Genomic DNA, 22604 nt, shown 5'->3' on the forward strand with positions numbered 1-22604 from the left:
AACCTGTACTTTTTAAGCTCTTTATCAATTTGTCTCGGAAAGATACAAATTTGAGTAGTTTATCCCAACCACAGTCATATGCTTGCCACAGTCAGGGGATGAGGGTAATTCATTTGTCTCTGTAGAGTTTTCATTACTTTTTAGTTTTATTTTGAAGAAGTTACCGTGGATTTTATTACTTTTGTTGTTGAGTGTGTGGCCCTTTCGGAGCTTAATTAATGGTGTTCTTAGACTAGTCGAATATCATTGGTGACCTCTGAAATTATTTACAATTTTGTATTTAGATTATACGCTGATGCAGTTGTTTACACGCCCGTTCTTTTTTCTACTGTATATGTTGAAAATGATAAGGTTAACAAGTTTGTTTCACAATGAGGCCTAAACTGACATTCAACAACAAAATAATACTGAAAAAAGGGAATAAAAACATAGACTAATTATCTAGACATCATGAAATTGATACAAGAGAAATGACAAATTAAACTATAAAAAGATGTATCACTCTTTTATATAATATATAATACCAGATACCGTACAAGATAAAACTGTATAGCAAGCGCCTTTTGACTTATGAAGAAGAGTATGACAGTAAAGATGATTACGTTCTCATGATAAAATGTGCCACAAAATATATGATATGATTATGCTAGATGATTAAATGTATACTTTGTATTAACAGTATTGATGGTAAAATATATGAAGTTTAACACTAGTGTGCTCTGTCATGACACTGGGTTACTTGGATAAATTTTCAACGTTCGCTGATACATACTCACTGTTTTTGGGATGCGGTATTTTTGTTCTTACTTTTTATATTTTACAAGTTCAAGGTGATGACATCGCCCTATATCTTATTATGAATCATACAAAGTTATCCCAGCTCTCAAATTCAAGGACTAAAACCTTTGCATGTTATCTCTTTATCTTAAACAATAATCAACTGAACACAATTTCGACAAATAACCTTTCATAATGACAATTTTTCGTTAAGTTAATGACCATAACGTATGTTTACAAGCAATGATGATTACAGCTTGTCCTACAGTGTGTCAGCAAAATATTTGACTTTAAACAACATTTTATCATATACATGTTTTAGAAAAAAAATCACATTGATAAACTTTACAGCTTCTAAGCAGACGATTCTTGTAAGTGTTGTTCGGTGTACATACACCTTTACAAAAAAATCTAATCATTGGAGTGAACTATTTGTACGTTGTTTTAAAATCTGTTGCGACCCGAGGTTGGCCTGATGGGACATTCACTACCTCATTAAAATTGGGAAATTACTTTTTTAGCATGAAATCATATTTTTTTATAGAAATTCCTCCCTCATTTTTTTTTATTCTTTTCACTCCCCCCTTGCATGAAATTCTGGATCCGTCCCTATAAATTGATATTGATCTTTACAAAGAAGCATTTTACGCATTTGGAACTTAATTCGAGAACTGTATCAAGATATTGAAAACGTGAACAATTATCCGTGTACTTAAATTGTACTCGCGAACTCGTGTACTCGTGTATTCATTGCCATCGCTAATTGATATAATGATGAGAATGGATGTTACTATGAAATTCGAAAAAAAGGGATAATTATCAGTTCACAAATACAGCATATTTGGTTCGACGGGCAATAAAACAGCAAGAGAATTTGTTGATCTGAAAGATATTCGGTGCATTACAAGTTTTTTTTTTGTTTTTTTTGTACCAAAGTATTTTGTTACCTAACCATGTGTACCACTTAACATGATGGTACAAGATATCAATATGTAAATTAAGGAATCAAGGTTACGGTAAAACAAGGTCGAACTTTAAGATATATTCTCAATATGCTGTGTTTGAACTTGTATAGCGGATGTTAAAAATTTTCCAATACCCACATCCAGTTCGAACTCCTAAACTGAATATTTATGACAAGAATTGTACACCCTGCTAATTGTGTTTATTAAGAACATCCACTATATGTTAATAATATTTATAGCTCATGAATTTCTAATTATCTTTTTCTTAAATATATGAATTTTAAGTCTTTGTTGTTAAAAAAATAATATGACATTTTATCAATCACTTCCTTTCTGGTGCATAAATGATCTGGTGATGTGAAATGTTTACGAAATATTTATTTACAATATGCATTTATTATTCTCTAAAAGTTACTTTACGCGAAAAAAAAAAGAAACAGGATACTATCATCAAATACTTATCATGCCTAGTATATGATGTCTCATTCTAATTAACTTCTGAAATAAAGTCATGTCCGATCTACTAAAACTAACGAATAAAAATGGGATTGATAAATAATGATGAATTTGTTGACATGCAAAACGGTACCATGCATGTATCATTGTACTTGATTGTCATGGTTACACTCCACGATTCTTTTTTCAAAACACCTCCCTATTAGTTTTCTGATGATCAGTTTATTGTTTTGGCGAATATTTGACAAATGAAAATTTTAAAAACTATATACATATTTGCCTATCTTTGTTCATAGCCATGCAGAGTCCCAAAACAGCCAGACGATCATTTTATTAGTAAAGTAAATAGTCATTGTAGAGCTGTCAACTTAAGGTCAGTGAAACAAAACCATTATGGTTTACAAAGCTTTGCAAACAACTTTTTCATAAAATAATACTGCATTACATATTTGAAATATTTTATTACATTATTTGTAAAGACGATATTTCGGAATCCTCTCGAAATTAATCTATACGATTGAACAACGTTGGAAATGCGTAGTTACAAATACATTCGAGAGGCCAAAGCAAATGGTATATTTATTTATTTATAGTTTAAATTGTTTTTTCTAGAAAGGCAATGCTTTTGCCAATCCATTTAAGCGTCTAAACTTTATGCTATAAATTTAATAATGAAACTAACACCAAGGTCGTGAAACGGTTTTAAGAGACTCAGTTTATTCGAACACTATTTTATAATTTGTGGTGAAAGATTAATACCATTATACTAATGCTTTTGGTCTTAAATTTAGAAAGAAAAACGAGATATAGGAAAAGTTTTTGGTTTTTGACAATAAATAATGGGGTTAGAAAGTAAACTTGTTTTATAATGATTGGAAAAATTTGTTCATTTTCCTCGAGGCATATTTTCAAGTTAAGCTTAGTAATGAAATATCCTGTATTGAAATATGTTGAAAAGCTCCTGTCTGTCATTATATTAACGTGAATTAAACGATATTCAAAACCACGTTGACTGAACACTTCCAAACGCAATATTCAACACAACAGTATGTACATTTTGAATACTACAGCAAAATTAAAGTAGTGACAACCACATTTTAAAGTTCCAAACAATAAAATGTTACGGCATTATGTTATTCCGTACTGTTTCTGTGTCTTTCCTTGTATTTTTGTCACATGTTGCTTTTTAAAATGATCACAGCTTTTCAACTTAAGCTATTGTGAATCATGGTATCAACATGTTGATAAAGTGTAATTTAATCTGGATACTTTTTTCCATTATATCAGAACTGAACAAGCAATCAACAAAACGAACATTGCAGTATGGATCTGAATAGTTTCATATGTTGATCTTTGTGTTACATAATATACCTACTCTAGTTTCAGTTTCCATAATTGGTTAAATTGTTATTAAAAATCTTAAATCATTTTAGAATTTAATATTAATATTTTTCTACAATATGTTTTTCTAATTGCAGTACGTGTCACTTATTTAAGTTAATGTCAGATATGACACATTGAGTAAAATTCTATATTATGTACCACGTTTTTAATAATGATTTGATTGCAGAAATCCATAAATTGTAAGTCATCGACATGGAATCGATCAGTTGTACAGAATTCGTAAATATCAAATATTAACTCTTCATGGATTGTTCTTTTACAGGTATTTTTTGTGGTAGATTAAGGTGAAGCGAGCAAACAATTGTAATAATGACCATTGTGTTTGTAATCATAAGTGTTAATTGCTTTAACACTTATGCTTATATCATACACGAGTACCCCAATATCAAAAATATCAATATCGATATCAATACCAAAACACCGAGGTTTCATTGCGTGTATTGCAAATGGCAGAGCTTCTTGGTGATGGCTTATTTCTATTTCCATAGATTTGGGTTTGAGCACTTCTTGTATACGATTTATTTTTGGATAATGATCCAAAATTAATCTTTGGATAAGGTTCTTCCTTTATAGTTGATTCTAAAGCTGCTAATGAGAGGTTACTCCTTGAAATACGTGTTCAGCATATCACAATTGGCAAAACATATTATTATATATATTTTTTTTAAAAAAATTTAGAATAGAAAGTGTAGTAACGTATTTGTTTCTCTTCATTCAAATAAATACTAAATGAAGTAACGGTTTAACCATGGGGGCTTGGACATGACGAATACGGACATGGTTAAAAGATAACTGATTATAGGAAATGGGGAACGCAATTAATTAGGTACTCATTGAATACGAAAGAAAAATGTTATACTTTGTAATACAAGTAAAACCTGTAGAAAATGTATTAAATAAAAAATATATAATCCGCAAAATTTGGTATAGGCTAAAAATGACATGAGGAATGGGCATACCAAAGGGGTAAATAAGGAATGGGTCACGAAAACATTTAGAAATTTGTCCCATAGAAGAGCTGTTTCCAAGACAAATAGAACCACCGGAAAATCGTAAACTGAAACATAACATCAATTTTAATGAACATAACTTTCAATCATAATCCCCTTCTGTAAAGTACGGTTTTTCCTTTAGTTCAAATACAATCAAATCCTGTATATTGAACTTTCACAGTGGGTTTCTTTTCATAAAGGAAATACTAAATTGATAAACATATGCATCAACACTTCAAACAGATGTTTCTGTCTCTCTTCGCAGTTGGTTTACAGTTCCAACTTGATTAAGTTTGTACAAAAAAAGAAATGGAACACTATCTACTCGCCAGCATTAGCTTAATAGGCTTTTCAAGACACTATCAACTTGTAAAACTTGTAAAATGACTAAACTAAATTATCAGGTATTCCCGTCTTTATTATATGATCCTTTTAGCTAAAAAAATAATAAAGGACGAAGTCTTTTTAGTAGTGTTTATTGCGAAATAATGAGAGGGATTTGAATCACTGACAGCCTGATTTCAGTATGTCAGGAAGTCAGATCTGTCGGAGCTTCGTGTACAAAGTCTTTCATAATTTTTGAAATAGTCGTTTTTCATACTTACGGAATACAAGCCATTTTAAGGGGTGTAACCCATCAACAGACGACTACCTGGTTGGCGGTCTCATTTAAGAAGGATGAACCCTAAACATTTGTCTTTATGACTTAAACTATTTTCATGTCTGAAAGGACATGTAGCTAAATTGTTTAAAATAATTCATTTAAAAGTATCCAAGTAATAACCGCAGCTCCAACAAGTCAAATATAGGTTTTTGAAGTATACTGCTGTCCAATACTCTATTTGGATGTTACTGCCTTCAAAAATTTATAAACACGAAGTCAAATTCTGGGATATGAACAAAATCTATTGAGATAATTTTGTCGTTTTCGTGTAGAAAGAGTAATCAAGGGAACCAAGGTTCTAGCAGAAATCAAAAGACTAAGTAATACCAGTCTCACCATTCAGCGAAAAGAAGTGTCAAGAAGCGTCAAAAAGTAAAAAAAAAATATAAAGATGTGTCAAAAAGCGACAAGATGGGGAAATTACAAAAAAAAGAAGATTTTTAAATATATTTAATTATTCACCTTATCCTCTTACAAGTTACTTGAATATTAAAAATAAAACGTATTTTTTAAATCCCGCAGGTTCGCACATTAAGAAATACTAATTTAAGGGCTTGGTGTGTTTGTGCATATCTTACCTCCATTGTTTTTTGTCTAACTATGCAAATAAAATTACTACATGGAAATGATATGTAGATTGCTTGTGCTTTAAAAAACCACATAGACATGCTATGTTAAATGCACACCAAGATTTCCTGAGCTTCAATCTTACAATATGATTCTTGGTAAAGTTTAATGCCTCCCATGTCACAGGTGATTATTACATTATTTAACTACATGTGGATATAGAAATGTTTATAGATACACACAAATGGCGTAGAAAATGAAGTTATCAACGTCATTGACAACGTAAAACCAAGGTAAATGCGTAGCATCATTACACTACACGTTTTTACGAGTTTGACCATGTGAACTGATATGCGACCTTTGGCCTGGACATATCATAAAGGTTCTATGATTTGATTTTTTAATTTTGTACTAAGTTTGTTCAATACCATTTGATGGATGATTCTAGGTTACTATTAATGTCGTTATAAAATGACATAAATGCAACCGGATCTCTGTTACAATATCAACGTGGTAGCATTGTTATCTGGAAATAAAAATACTTAGTATATTACGTAGCATAAAAATCATGCAAAATGTGATTCATGGTTGAAAAGCCTACATATTTTTATTTTTGACATTTTGTTTAACATGTCATAGTAAACAAAAAGTAACATGTGGTTTTACATATAACCCATGTTCATAGGAGATAAAAATTATATAGAATGCACTGCAGATTTTAAAATTAAGGGAGATAACTCTGTAAATGATACTCAAATACAATAGAATCTATTGGATTTTCAATGTTGATTATCTTCTAAGAGCAGGCATATATGAATGAATAATTACAAATTGTACAATATAGACCCATAAAACAACTTAATAACAAAAATAAAAATATGTAGCCTTTTTTGGCGTGTATCACATTTTTCAGATTTTGCCTGATTCTTACAAAGAGAGCTACTTTAAAAAACGTTGATGAATCAACGTAAAAGAATAAAGTTTAATAATCCGTTGATTCGTGAAAACTTCCCTTTTATATCTCTTGATTCAAAGGGATGCTTGCTAGAGAAATTCTAAAAAATTATAATGACTACAAAATTAATTTCATTCTTATTTAAAGAAACCTTGAGTTTTTGTTTTCAATTTATATTTCTTCACCGTCAACAGTTCAAGGTCTGTTTGTTTGTACGTTGTAATTGAATTTTGTTTTAATCACATCTTCCTTGCTGTTTTTGTCAGAAAAGAAAATTACCAATTGTTTGTTTTTCAGTGACAGATGATTAAAAAGTAACATAAATTCGCTTTCCGTGGAGGGTTATGATTATACTTTTTTTTTTAAATTTAGTTGCATTTGCCGTATATCGGGTAATTTTTGCGGGTGAAATAATTGGTGATTGTTTCTGAACATGAGAACTTATTTCTTAAAAGTGTTAGATATTTGCATGCCAGATATTTGAATATGTATAGGTAAATGTTACTTTACAAATTGCATTATGAACGATTATGAAAAGGTATGTTACTGTATCTTGACAACGTGACGCATCATGAGTAAAACTATGTATTTACCAACCTCGAATATCCTTTGTTTACACATTTCTAATGCAATAATCAATTTTATTGTGATAACCATGACTCTGTTATTTGTATACATGCCGAGACAGTAGTCATATAGGTAATATGGTAGTGCCAAAACAAAACTCATTATAATGTATTACCGAAAATTGGATTTATATCACCTGCAATCATGAGATTGATATATAACGTAGTAACTGAATGATGAATAAATATGTAAAAACATTATACGGTATTCGTTTTATTTGATTTATGGATCGTTATAACTGTTTAAACCCTTACAAATCAGTTCTGGCTCATGGTTTTCTGTAAATGTATGGTACAAATCTGTGCTGTTTAAACACCGTAATCCGCTTCTTAAATTTTATTTCGTCATAAAATTCGTAAGATAAATGATATATTGGATTCTCTCCGACGTTCCACCTACATTTGTTTTTTTTTTGTTTTTGTTGTTGTCGTTGTTGTTGTTTGTTGTTGTTTGTTGTTGTTGTTTTTTTTTATTATTATCTTCTTCCTATTATTTCATTATTTTAACTTGTGTATTCATATTGAATAAGATGTTTAATCCCTCCTCGTCAACTTGTACAAATAAAAATGTTTTGATGTAATTTGTATTTCTGCATACCTTTGTACCTACATCGGTTTATCAGAATAAAGATATATATATAGTATAACAAAATTTAGAAATTTCTTAACAGTAACAACAAAAGCGATTTTTATTTTTCAAATAAACAATCAGTTATCAGAAGGTTTTTTCTGTTTGAAGTAGGCATGTTTGTTTCCAGAGTTATTTATTGGGTATCATTGTTTTTTGCCCAATCAAATTACAAGATAAATTCGTTTACAACTATGTATAACTCTGGGTTAAGTAAAATCATCTAAACAAAATATACAGTATGTTTGTAAATGGAGATATCACCACATCTGGATGTACCACACATAAATATCTGAAACTATGATCTGTTATAACATTACAGTTCATTGCCAAGGACAGAAACATAGAAGTAGCATAGAGAAAACTATTTCTATATAAAGCATTGTTTAATCAAGGATACCATCTAAAACGTTAAGATTTCAACCTTCACCTTTAATGGGCAAGCATGAATTTGAAATGCATTAACCTTACAATCATCTGAGTTGATTTGACGCTTCATCCCTACCTTTGCGATTTCAAAATTTCTTTCGGAAAGATGAACATTAATATGTTATAAGTAGTTTATCAGAGTGAACAAATTGATGCCTTTGTTGTGTTGAATACCTTCTGATTGGCTGAGTAAAGAGATAACATAACATAAAAAAAGATATGGATAGGGGAAAATATGTATACTAAACTAATAGTAAACACAAACAAAGTAGAATGTAAAGAGTAAACTATACTCCTAAAATTGCAGTTTGCACAAAATTAAAAGTTTGGAATAGTTTCATATATATATATATATATATATATATATATATATATATATATATATATATATATATATATATATATATATATATATATATATATATATGAAAAGTCCACAAAGTCTAGCGCCCTAGACTCTGTATAAATTTGTTCCGATTGAGTAATGTAGCGAATAGAGTCGTCACATTCTGAGATGTTTGTATAATATTGATTTTTTGTGACATGCATCATTAATTTGATCCTCTATCCTACATAATAACATCTAACTGAGCTGTCCCGTACTAACATACATCGTGTACTTAGTTACATCCCTGGAATAATCCTACGAGGAGGAATGACCCGGCCAGGGAAAGCTATAATTTTTATATAGCCTAGCTGGCCGAGTGGTCTAGGGCGCTGGACTTTGTGCAGGCGGTTTTGCCATAGATGTCACAGCGGTATGAGTTTGAGTCCCGCGATATAATCGCAATATATTTCATAAGAATTGTAATCATTATGAATATAGTATTAATGTATTGCCTTTTCCATATTGGCCCTGTAAAATGCCCGAGGTATCAATGATGGCTGTAATGATCCGAGGCAACGCCGAGGATCATTAGACTCATCCGAGGCCATTATTAATATCAAGGGCATATTACAGGGTCAATATGGGAAATGCCTTGCGTTGATACTTTTATTAACCAATTTTATTTTTGGACATAGTCAGAGTTAAACATTAATACATATGATTTCACCAATTTATAAAATTAAAACATATCTCGATGAATGAAATATTGATGAATATATATCATGACTGTTTTGTTGTCTTTTCCAACAATCCCCAAAAAAACTCGTAAATTTATAGTTCAAGATTAAAAATACCTAATAATTCAATATACTCAGTCGTAGTACCATTTTCCAGCAACTTTAAATCTCCTAATCTGATTAATAAAATTATTAGGTCACTCATAATTAAAGTTGTCACTTATTGTAAGAAATGCACGCCATTTTGATTTAGTCCATAATGGTCCCTTATTGATGCCCCGTTTTGCGATCACTCCCCACTTTAGTTAAGTTTCGCTCTTTCGGCTAGGGATGAAACATGACATTAACGGAAACTGGTGGTTGCTATAGTGATTAAAAATGAAGATTCTATTGTAGATAAAACATTTCCCCAAAAGGGGACTTTCAAAAGTATTTTGCAATGTTTCATATATTTTCAATGTTCTAGGAGCTTTTTCAATGACAATTTGACTTCATTGTGAAAGTAAAAATAAGTAATTTTTTTACCATGCTAAATTTGAAAAGTGGATTACAAAGTGAAAAGGCTAAAAATCTAACTGCCGATATCAGGAAGGGGTTTTCCAGGAAAATGTTTTGACAGTTTCAGGGCATGAAACAAAAAGTTAAGATATTTTGCGGGAAATTTGACATTTTTAAACCTGATTTTATCAACTTTTTTGCATTTTTAGCATAGTTTAGTATGGTTTCTATGGTAACCCTATTTGTTGTGGGTAAATTTGTTTTTCAGAAATGTTTTACTGCATTCTGAAGGCCTTGGCTTGATCTATATTTAGATATTTAGATTTGCAGATGTTTGAAATTTTTAAAGTAATAAATGTTACAAAGCATCATATTACAATACCAAAATCAGGCAGCGCTACAATACTGTGGAGGTTGACTTTAAGCTGTGATTTCGTAATGACCTGCTGTAGGAATGTCAGGTTCGTAATGACCAGTTGTCTAAATTTTCGGTTCTTAAAGGACGAGCATTTCTATACATAGTGTAGTAAGTTGGTTTATAATGATCTTTAAAGACGTACAAAAATGATTGATTTATTGATTTCCGGTTTCAATCTGTATTATTGCCAATCTATTTTGTTTTTGATAGTGTTTATTCAGTAGCACGAATAAATGCATATAAGGTAAACCTAGAGCGATTCTCAAAAAATATCTTTCAAACCGTGGATATATATTCTATTTACATGTATCACATTTTGCGAAATCATATAATATTTTTCCCTAGGAAGGATTTATCTTTGAAACAGTTTGATTGTCTGCTAATTTCCAATAAAAGTTCTCATTTGTTTTATTCGCGAGGTCAATTTCCGACTAATCATAGACAAACGATTGATTAAGATTTCTACCAGGAACTACCAGAAATAATCTATCAAATCAAAAACATTTCTAGACTAGAATACCACAGAAATAGCTATGAAAACGATTTTGATAGATTTGCTGGAATAAATCATATCTTTTGCGTCTCTGACTTGTGGACTATGAACGACCCATCGTGTTCATGCGTTTAGAATTTTAAATTGTTTGTCTGTTGAATAGACACAATCTTAAAGAATGATTCTTAAAGGCTTATTAACCTTCACTGAATAATTGAAATTATAGATATTAAGTCTGTTATATCTATAAAGTATTTATCAACTCCGAGCATCAAAATTAAAGGCAATATTCTCAAAGACATCAATACCCAAGTACAATGCCAAAAGTGAAAACAGGGACGATCTACATACACAATGAAGATAAAAATATTCCAATTTTAGTCAGCCAAAAACTTGACATTCCTTTTCGAATATTGAAATGGAATATTTAAAAACTCGTCATCTAATGACATGGCACGCCCCTACCGGTTATTGTAAGGAATATTCCACTTATGTTCATATCAAACTCTATTCAAATTGACCCCTGGATAGAGGATGAAAAAAGCAACCTATAAAGAATAGGTGATTAGAACTGTGAAAATGAGTGGAGGTTTTCAAGTGAATATTAGGTGTTTTCTTATCTTCTGCAGAAATAATAAAAAAGCACTGCGAGAAGTCAGGACAGTTTTTTTTTTATGTAATATGACATAGAGTCAATGTAACTTTCTTCCATCAAGGGCATGATTTGCCTGATTTTTGTTATAGATACAAAGGTATGTTTGTAGCCAAAGGATAATTTGTGGTGAAAATCAGCTCATATCGGTCAAAATGATGTAAGGAATCTTAACTCGACAATTCATAGCTATAATATTTATGAATTAAGGCAGTTGTTTTTTCACGATTCGCAAATGATCTCGCTCAAAACAAGTCTGAAAGAATAAGAAAAACAACTTCATACAATAATGAATAATAGTACATGTCAATGATTAATATCATGTCATGTTTAACTACAACTTTTGCCATTTTCCTCAGTTTTACTTAAAAATTGAAAAGTATCAGAATGAAGAAACTTATATCCATATAAAACTGTCAACAGTTGTGTCGATTATGAGCCAACTTTTACTAAAATCATTTCTTACACCACTTGCAGCGTGTAACGTTGGCAACCCCACGAACACGAAATTCTTACACGAAACACTTTGCACTATACACGCCGGAAGTATTCATCTCTATTATTGAAATATTTCGGAATTTAATTTGGGAATCGAAACTAATATTACAGACTGTGTTTGTCTGCTCTAAATCATCGTTTGCATGACTGGATCTTGTTTTGTCCTTTGCCATAAGTTGTTATTGCTGATTTTATTTGGCCACTTTATTCCGAGGATGTTTCTTAGGCACCTGTTTATGAACACTTGTACTATTTTGGTGGATGCAACAGTTGATCGCCATGTCTCTGATCCATATAAAAGCACTGATTTAACATGAGAGTTGAAAATTCGGATCTTTGTAGATGTTCTTTGCTCCTCCAGATCGGCTTGAGGATAGCAAAAGCTTGTGCTTTCTTTTTCTTTGCTAGTATGTCTTCATCTGTCTCTCCAGTTGTACTAATGACACTTCCAGGATAGGTAAATTGTACCACATCTTCTATTTCAGAACCTCTTATCCGGGGTATAATAATGCGATACCATTTTATTTATCTTACAATGAAATATTGAATTTTTGATATGAAAAGTATTCATTTATTGTTCATTGCAAAACCATTCTCATTCTCATTTATACGTGTACTTTACTTTTAGGAATGTTAAAAATATATTACACGTTTAATTATGTCTTATCAATTTGGTAATGCTGAATTTAATCTGGCAAAAACAATTTCGAGTAGATACGGTAATATCAATTTTACATACGACAAAAATAATAGTTCGTTAAACTGATGTCCCGACCATCTTGGAGGGCCATATAAAAGTTTTGCAGTATTCCATTATATTTACAATGTACAAAAGTCTGAAACCAATTATTTTCATTACGTATTAATTCCTGACGATATTTTTTCCAATATTAAAGAGGAACACTGATTTTTGCATTGAAAACAAAATTACAACCGTAATCCGTAAAACTGATTTAACCATAGAAACTATTTTTACCATCCAATCAGATGACAGAACCGTTGCACGAATCACGCTGCACGATACACGAAGAAATAAGCAACAAGTGCGCACGAAAAAGGTACATGCACACGAATCCCACATTGCACGTTACATAATCCCACAAAACACGCTAAAATGGGAATGTTACACGTTTCAAAAATATATATCATGACCACCTAGACCTGCTAAACACTTTGTCGTCATAGGGAAGCTTGGTATGTGCATAAGATTTATATTAAGTTCAAGCCAATAATCAAATAGGATTGATCATAGAGTTAATTTTAGATATTACTGCTTTTTTTTATAAAAAAAAGACACAAATTTATAAAAACGATTAAAATTTTATACTGCTTCATAATTTTAAACTCATTTAATTGGTTTCACATCTCCTTTCTTTGAGCAATGATTAAAACTGTTTGATGTAAAAGATTCTGGATATTACGTTTTGTCTCAATAATTGGTTCATTGATTATAAGTTCTACCTGTTAAGATAATGCTTTTACACGGAATAGTAAAATTACAATTACACATGAATTTTTTATCAAGATGAGGATTTGTTGTTATTTTACTAGGAATTCAAGGTATTTTATATCATAAGTTAGAGTCGAGTTTTGGGTACTTCTTATATACAACTAATTTTTGGATTTATATCAACCTGAAATGATTCTAATGCTGCTGATGAGAGGTTATACCTTGAAATGTAATTACTATTATTGTATTCATTTGACTCAGATTAAATAATAATATTATATAACAATAATGTTCTAATAGTAACAATTTTAATGAATTTTACTATTTTTCTTGCCATGTTAGTGATTTTGTAAATGTGCTTATCGTCGATCTTAAACCTTATGAAGTTATATCTGAAACAATAGTTCTAATGTCCAATATAATGTCATCTATGTAAAGTTGGTTTCCACATCATGTTTAATGCCTGTTACTACAAAAATGTGATAAATGACAGTGATTTCTAAAAAAAAAAAAACCATTACTTCTTCAGAAGTATTATGTCCTTTCAACAAATACTTCAGGACCTTGTTTGGGTGAAAATGTTACAATTTCAACTTATGATAATTGTCTACTTATATGCTTTATTCAACGGGTCATAGTTTTCTTTTCCTCATTTGTCTACCACGGGCTTGACTTTTTATGAGCAAGTCGGCGGGTGTTTCTAGAAAAGCAAAGGACGCTTACCCTACCGGTGCACCTGGTCCCTGCTCCCAGTTTTTAGTGGAGGCCGCTTTGCTCATTTGCTTTTGTTACTTTGTATTTATGATTTTAGTTACTTTATGTTCTTTGTTGTGTATGTCTGTTTTCCATGTCTGGTCTTGCATTCTTTTGATTACCGCTATAACCTTGGTTCCCTTGATTACTCTTTCGTATGTTGGTTTAACAATGATGTAGATGGCTTATCATACCACTTATAGGGCCAACAAACTCTTTTAAGATTTCCTTATTAGCATCTTGATTTCATACTTGTTTCTCCTTATTTCTGTCTGGAAAAACGGAAAATCAAATTGACATCAGGTGATTAAATTATGTCTGAAAAAGATTTGCTGTCGTTTTAACAGATTCCTAGTCTATTAAAAACTCACATGATCATCCGGTTTTAGAAATGTTCATAGTTAATTTTGTAATAAAAAAACAATATTTTATCAAGTTTTTTTAAAAACATTTCTAAACAATCTTACTGAATAAAACATCTAGAATGTTTCGGGATTAACGTGAAAGGTAATTTAACAACCAACATGTGACCATAGACAATATAAAATACTTTCGGAATATTTTATTACATTAGATATTGCCGGTCGTCTTAAGACTGGGGAAGCCTAATGAGTTTGTAAAAACAATTTCTGTATTGAATTCTCCAAATATCAGTTTTGTTGATATAGGGCTGCTAATATAATAAAAAGTATCGTGCTAAATCATAAAAGTTTCATTTATAAATCTTTAGGGAATTGTTCTTTTATACGACAGAATGAAGTTGGCAGTGGCATTTTGTTTCATTGAAAGAATGTACTTTGTTTTTCTTATAAGGAATATAAAGTTTTTATGATATGTAGTCTTGAAAACGGATGAATCATGTTAAAATAGTAAGAAAAATAAGAACTCATTGTTTTATTTAAAAATATACATAAAATATATCGTAAACAGAGATAAAAGTTTTACAAATGTACTAAGGCTGCTTACTAAAGAAGTGTAAGTTGGGTTTGACTTGAAGCCCTTTCAAAGTGTACACTAACAAATAAAGTGCACATGGACTGAGCTTCAATGGAATTTTGGATGAATATATCAATTACAAAACAAAGAATACATGTAACACAATAATATATTATGCAAGAAACTGTAAGTTTGAGGATGAATATTTTCTACCTTTGTTTAAATATGTGTCTTCGGTTTCAGTGCCATATATGCATTAACAGCAATGGCACTTTGTTCTTAATAAAGGCACGTATCAAACTTTGAAGTTTATTTGAAACACATACGTTGTTAGATTATTTGGATCTTTCCTTAAGATCCACCTGTAAAAGTATTATTCATTTATCTCTTATTGAGAAATACTTACAAAGTCTTATGTATGGGTAGAAATAATTAGAGCAACGAGAAACATACAATAAAACAAAAACAAACAAATAATAACAAACAATTATATGGTTTCACGTCAATTTTGTTTGGATATCGTTACAAGATCTGCCACAATGCTAAATCAACAACAAATTACTTCAGTGTCATAAGATTGACAACAAGAATGCTGATCGTGTTTAAAAAACATACACACAAATAATTAAAATATCATTAAAACAAATATATGGTTAAGTTTTAAAGAGCTTTGTCTTCTATTTTTTTTTATTTGGAAAATATTGGAATATTCTCCCAATGTTTTTTTTTCTGTACGCTAAGTTAATGTAATTAAGATGTATCTTCATTTAAGGAGAATTGAAGATACAAGGCACAAGACAACAAATTTTATTAAATCCGACAGTCTGAAGAAGAATTTGCACTTAGGATTGTGAAAAACATGATATTTGTTGACCACAAGGGAATGATATTGCAGTATTCATAACTCTACTGATCCGACACAAAGGAAAGTGAAACATATTTATTTAAACATGCAGATGGATCTCTTTTCAGTTAGATTAACATTCAATTGTTATCAACATGAGAAAGTTATAGTGTTCCTATAACGGCTGTCATTAAAATTTATCCAAGAAGGCGCGATCAATCTGACTACTCTCCGAGTCCATAAAAAGAGACTGAGCTTTTACAAAACTTTTCACATCGATTTATCTATATCTGAGCAATTTAAATTGTAAATTTCGAGTTAATCAGCACACACATAAAAAAGGAAGTATGTCTAAGAATATATACTGAATACGTTTGCACTTCTAAGGGACAAAAGTGAGTTTCTGTGATTTCACATTACTTATGATGAAAATAATGTTTTTCATCAGATGACAAGGATGTGCATTCCGACCATTTAACATATTCTGTGTAAAACTTCAATTAGCAATCGTTTGGTAACTCGTCATATATTAAAAAGCAGATATATTTTACTATTTTCGGAGTTTTCGAGTCTAAAATCGCAAAAAAGAATTCCGTGAAATCTTATTGTGGGCTCAAATACTTTGTGCAACACTTACCATCCGCCAAAATAAGAAACGGTAAATATTTTCATTTACCTTTTTGCCTAAAAGTCGCCACATTTTACACATCCAAAAATAATTTGCCATACGATATGTGGTTATTCTTGAGATTATTGATGGAGTAATAGAAATGGAGTACAAATTAGACAAAACTCTCAATCCCACGGAAATATTATGTATTGTAAAAAGAATCTTGTTGAGACAATTGATTTCTTGCATTTAACGATTGGATTTAGAAAAATGCGGAAGTTGAGAATAATAGCAACTACAAATTGATGAACTTCGGTTTAAATATATATAAATGGCAAGATCAATGTCAATTCTAAAGATCAATTTGTATCGAAGACAGATTGCAAACAGTAAATAGAGGTCACATAGGCACAATAAATCACCGTGAAAATAGAAATTAGATCATTGATGTGCAATTAAGCGTGCGAGAAATCAAAATATCCACTCATTTTCTTTTCTCAAATGTGCAATGTGACGATCGTTTATTATAGATCACAACAACGTGCTTAAAAAAAATTAATTGGTAGTTATTTTTTTTTCATAAAACATAAAACTTAAACTATTGGAATTATGCATTGCCAAAATTAAAACAGAAGTTTTGGATCCGTTTAATACAAATTAAGAAAAAAAATCAAATATAATATTGAACTAACGAGAAGTGCAGGAATGGTAAGTATATGCAATTTCTTGATAACATAAAAACAAGATATTTACTCTTCTTGATTTGCTTTCGGTAATAATTAAATGGAGGCTTTTTTTCATTTGTAGCAACTCATTCTTTGTTCATACTTCATTATTGCTAAACAAATTGTGATCAGTTTGTCAATTTTTGTAGAACATTCAATAGAAAAAAGCTTTTCGTATTTAGATAATGACAGAAATTTAAGTTTCGTGAAAAAATCCAAAACAAAAAAAAAAAAAACAAAATCTCAAATTACTTATTAACTAGAACTTGATCAAGCAGAAACCTATAAATATTTATTTTGTGTTATATGTAATTCATTTCAAATGACACATCCTGGAGACTAGTGGTTTAAGTTGAAACAAATCAGGCAGTTAAATGTAAGGGATACGACCGTTACCCAATCAGTAACCAAAAAGAAAACTTTCACGAAACTGTCACGTTCCACAGTATTTGCTTTTCCATTTCACTTGATACTTTTTTAATGTTTAATTGTGTGTGATGAAGGTTTATAGAAATTTTAAGTAGCTGTCTTTGTAAGAATCATGCAAAATCTGAAAAATGTGATACACCCTAAAAAAAGGCTACATATTTTTATTTTTGTAATTAAGTTGCTTTATGGGTCTATATCATGAAATATGTAATTATTCATTTAAATATGCCTGCTCTTAGGAGATAATCAACATCGAAAATCCAGTTGATTCTATTGTATTTGAGGGTCATTTACAGAGTTATCTCCCTTAATTTGGAAATCGACAGTGCATTCTATACAATTTTTATCTCCTAAGAGCACGGGTTATATGAAAAACCACATGTTAATTTCTGTTTACTATGACATTTCAAACAAAATATCAAAACAAAACATGTAGGCTTTTTACCCATGAATCACATTTTGCATGATTCTTAGCTGGAGTTCTACTTAATATCGAAATATTTTGTTGCAAATTCATAATAACTGCGCAAAAGTAAATTGATGGTAGAAATTGCAATTAACAACAACGGCGGCACAAAACCCACTTACTGATAGTAAAACTTCATGCAAAACATCGCATGTCTTTGGATAACAATTGGAATGAATATTTATCATATTGGCATTGTGGCATGTAACAAATGAAACCCTCGTCTCAGTTGTAAAGACCACGGAAAAAAATCTGGACTATTTTATGTATAGCGTCTATACATTTTTAACTAAATAAAAGACAATCTCTAGCGCAGGTGTTGCAATGGAAATAAGGTGGAATGTGTGTCATGTCGAAAACAAAACAGATGTGATATAATGGAAATACAAGATTCAAATTATTATTTTGTTATGAATCGTGTATAAATCCATACATTTAAATCACCGGGTAACATTGCTAATTTATAGTGACAAATCAGAATCATTTTTGTATTTGCTGTGAATTGGTTTGGTTTTCATTATGAATCGTGATTTAGTTTGTATTATATCAAGTTAATCAACAGAGTCACTTAATCACACATATTAATATTTATTTGTAGGTAGAAGGCAATGTGTTTATTCAGTTTAAATATGTAAAGGATTCTTAAAATGATGAATAACGATGAAAAGTTTTATGATCAGTCAAAAAAAAAAAAAGAAACAAAAAAAATCATTTATAATGTGTTTAATCACACCATATTGAACGTATTAAGATCAGTTCAATGGCATCTCTGGTTTAACGAGTTTAATGATGAGTCCACCGTAGCCATAAGGAAACCGCCGTTTCATTTATCATTTTTCTTTTCAGTTGACCATCAGACTGAGAGCTAGAAGTTTGTTCAGAAAACACATACAGTTCGCGCTTCTAGAAATTCCTGATCCGTTTAATGATTACATTTGTTTTTGTTTCTGTTGCAGAATACTCTTTACATGTAGCAATAATGTGATATACGTTAACTGTTCTACTAAAGAACCGTTCGTTTGAATGTCTGTTGAGCAAATTTTGTTGCAATGTCTGTATTAGTATCCTATTTCAGATTCAATGTTCAGAAACGAACAACTGAAAATTGAATATAAATATTGATATGTCGTCTAGTGCTTGTCATGTTCAAAATATCTAATTGTTCAGCATTACGGCGTTGAAGAAAAGCAAATGCTGGTGTTTTAAATATCTTGTGTAATTATTTCTTTATTAAGGTGTGGGTGGTAGTATTAAACGCGAGTAATTTTTTCATCGTTGCATTGAAATGCATTTTAAGGAGGTAGACCTGGGGAATGGGACATAACTCTTGAAATCAGAGATCTGTTTGTATTATATACAATTTCACCAAAGCCTGTCAAGCTTTCATTTGAAACAATGAAATCAATTCAAGTTACTTCAATGCTTACTTGGGCTTGGTGTCAAATGCTGAATACAAACATTCCAATGATTTGTAAGAGTTGTGTCCCTTACCCTAGGTCTACCTCCTTAAATTAAATAAATGTAGCCATGACACATACTTATTAGACATGTAAGGTGAATAATTATGGTGAATTTGTCAACGAGGCAACAAGCTCATTGGGATGAAAAATGTCGCAAATGTATTTAAAAGAAAATAAATACTACAAATCATGATAGTTCAAGTTAATTATTCAATAAAGTGTCCTTAATTTATACCTAAATATTTTTAGAATTACCTCAGCTTTCACCTATCTGTTATTATCAATATTACCAGAGTAGTCAAATGCACCTGCTAAATGTTCACTACAACACAAACTTGAGACTAAAAGAGCTTGATTTGCATACCTGGTAAAAACGTCCGTTTAAGTGCAATGACTTTACATAGGAATCGTCATACAAATGTACAACTTAAGGCGGTATACCTAGGGTATGGGACACAACTGTTGAAATCGGTTATACGTTTGTAACATAGTAATTTCACCACAGCCTATCAAGCCTTCAATTGAAACAGAATGAAATCAGTCCAAGTTACTTTGATGCTTACATGAGATAAATGAAAAATGCTGAACACAAACGTTTCAATGATTTCTAAGAGTTGTGTCCCTTACCCTAGGTCAACCTCCTAATAAGGCCTTCAGTAGACCTTCCAATGAGGACATATCACACAAAACTCTATCGTAGGCCCTGTCGTAATGATCATGTCAACAATTGAAAATTTCTTTCTTTCTCTTATGGTCTTCAAGTTATAACCTTAAAACCACAATCGTTACTTTTATTTTTTGAATTACACTAATAAAGAATTCACGTACGACTTTGATCCTGAAAGACAATTGATAGTTTCTTATTTTCTATAACGGCGTTCAAGTTATAAGCTAAACACCATTAATGACGAAAATTGGTGACTTGGTCCCTGTGTTCTTAAAATAGCAACGGTCAGGCTTTTTCCTTAAACCACATAATTGATATAATTTGTAAAGTTATTCTCTCTAAGATACCAATGAAAAAATTGGGAAAAAATCCACTAAACAGTTGCACCGGAAAATATGTTTGAAAAACATATTTTTGTCGACAGAAGACGACGACAGATGACAAAAAGTCGCAGACTGATGATAATAGCTCATATTGACTTTTAATGACCTAAAAACTAAAAAGTATAAACACCCTTTTTACTGCTAGAGAAATAAACCGAACGTAATGGAAAAACAGAAATTGCTTGATATCATCTTTTATAATTCAATATCATAACCGAAAACATTCACTGGGGTTCGATTAACATTTAGCCGAAATTAGATAACAGTGATAAACAATTATTTTCTCATTAAAAAAAAACAACATATATTTGTCTGGTCTGGTCACGTTATTTCACAAGCATCCGTAGAAAATTCGTTATGTGATGTTTTTATTATCAAATATTATTCAATAATTCATTTAAACCTCCTGCATTGTTCTGTTAATAAAGTAATTTCTGGTATGAAACCCAAATTTCCTGTTGTCATCGAGTTCGCTTTACTGCTCAGAAAGGATTAAAATACGCTTCAAATGGTACGTTTGTTTGTGTAAATCCTCTTGTTAAAATATAAACTTGATACCTAACAAGTACGGTACATTTGTAAAAGGAGTTTGATCAAAGCGCAATAACTCAATTTAAATTAGGAATTATTTAATCATTTAATAATATTGATTATTGCACTATTTTACCTATAGTTTTTTTATGTCGATGAGTTCATGCAAGAGTACCATTTTATTATTATTTTTTTTTTAATCTAGAACCATTTTTTGTTCAAACATCTTTAGATATTTTATCTTGCAAGATATTTTCTGAAATATGTTTTCTTCCGGGCTACTACAGCGGATGCCTGCCTAAGCTCTGCCGGGGACAAGACCGGGAAAATTTTCCGAGTTGTGCCAAGTTACTGCAGTGAAGACTGTACGAGTCATGTCGACCTACATGGGAGAAAACTGCATTTTTTTTTTAGATTGTCAAAACCGATCCTGCCGCAAGACTTTTTTTAAAATAGCATTTGGGAGATACATGTATTTGGGATATTCATACATGATAAAAAAAACTTGATAATCTTGTCCTTTAAGATATCATAATTTTACCACTTTTGTGCCAAATTCGCTTGTTTACCTAGTTGCAAATATATCTTAGGTAACTGTTGACTTGTTCCTTCTGTTGTGGTTGATACATGATCAAGTAACTGTTACTTTTCTTACAATTATAAACACTAGAATAAGAAGGGGGAAAACGTTCAAAAATAGAGATCAAGGAGCGGATCCAGAAATTTGTTAAAAGGGAGGGGTTCAAGGGAAGCATTTTCTTATTCAAGCAAAAATGATGCTAAAAAATAATAAATAAATTTGCCTAAACAAGGGCGAGGGTTTCAAACTCCAGAACCTTAACCTGGATACACCATACGTGAACATGTTATAACACATTTGAAAACTGTTTTACAGCTGTAGCATTGAAAAGGCAATTAAACATAATTTTCTCTCCATTTAAGAAAATGTTATGAATAAAAGGACACTAATTCTCCTATTCACAGTCAAGTAGTTCTCAATTCTATATCTGATCCTACTATTGATTAAAATGTTTTTTGTTTGGTTGCAGAAAGCAATGGTATGAATACTCTTTATATCTAGCAATAATGTGATATACGTAAACTGATCTACTAAAGAAGCGTTCGTTTGAATGTCTATATAAGTCTAAAGAATTGCACAACCATACCGATAAAGATGTTAATACAATATAATAAAACGTATAATGAGCAAAATTTTCGGTCAACTAATGACCGTCTTCAGTGCCTTAAATAAACTGAGTGTGT

This window comes from Perna viridis, chromosome 5 (assembly GCF_037379345.1).
Source record: "Perna viridis isolate PV_CMFRI_1.1 ecotype Kerala chromosome 5, ASM3737934v1, whole genome shotgun sequence".
Classification (NCBI taxonomy): domain Eukaryota; kingdom Metazoa; phylum Mollusca; class Bivalvia; order Mytilida; family Mytilidae; genus Perna; species Perna viridis.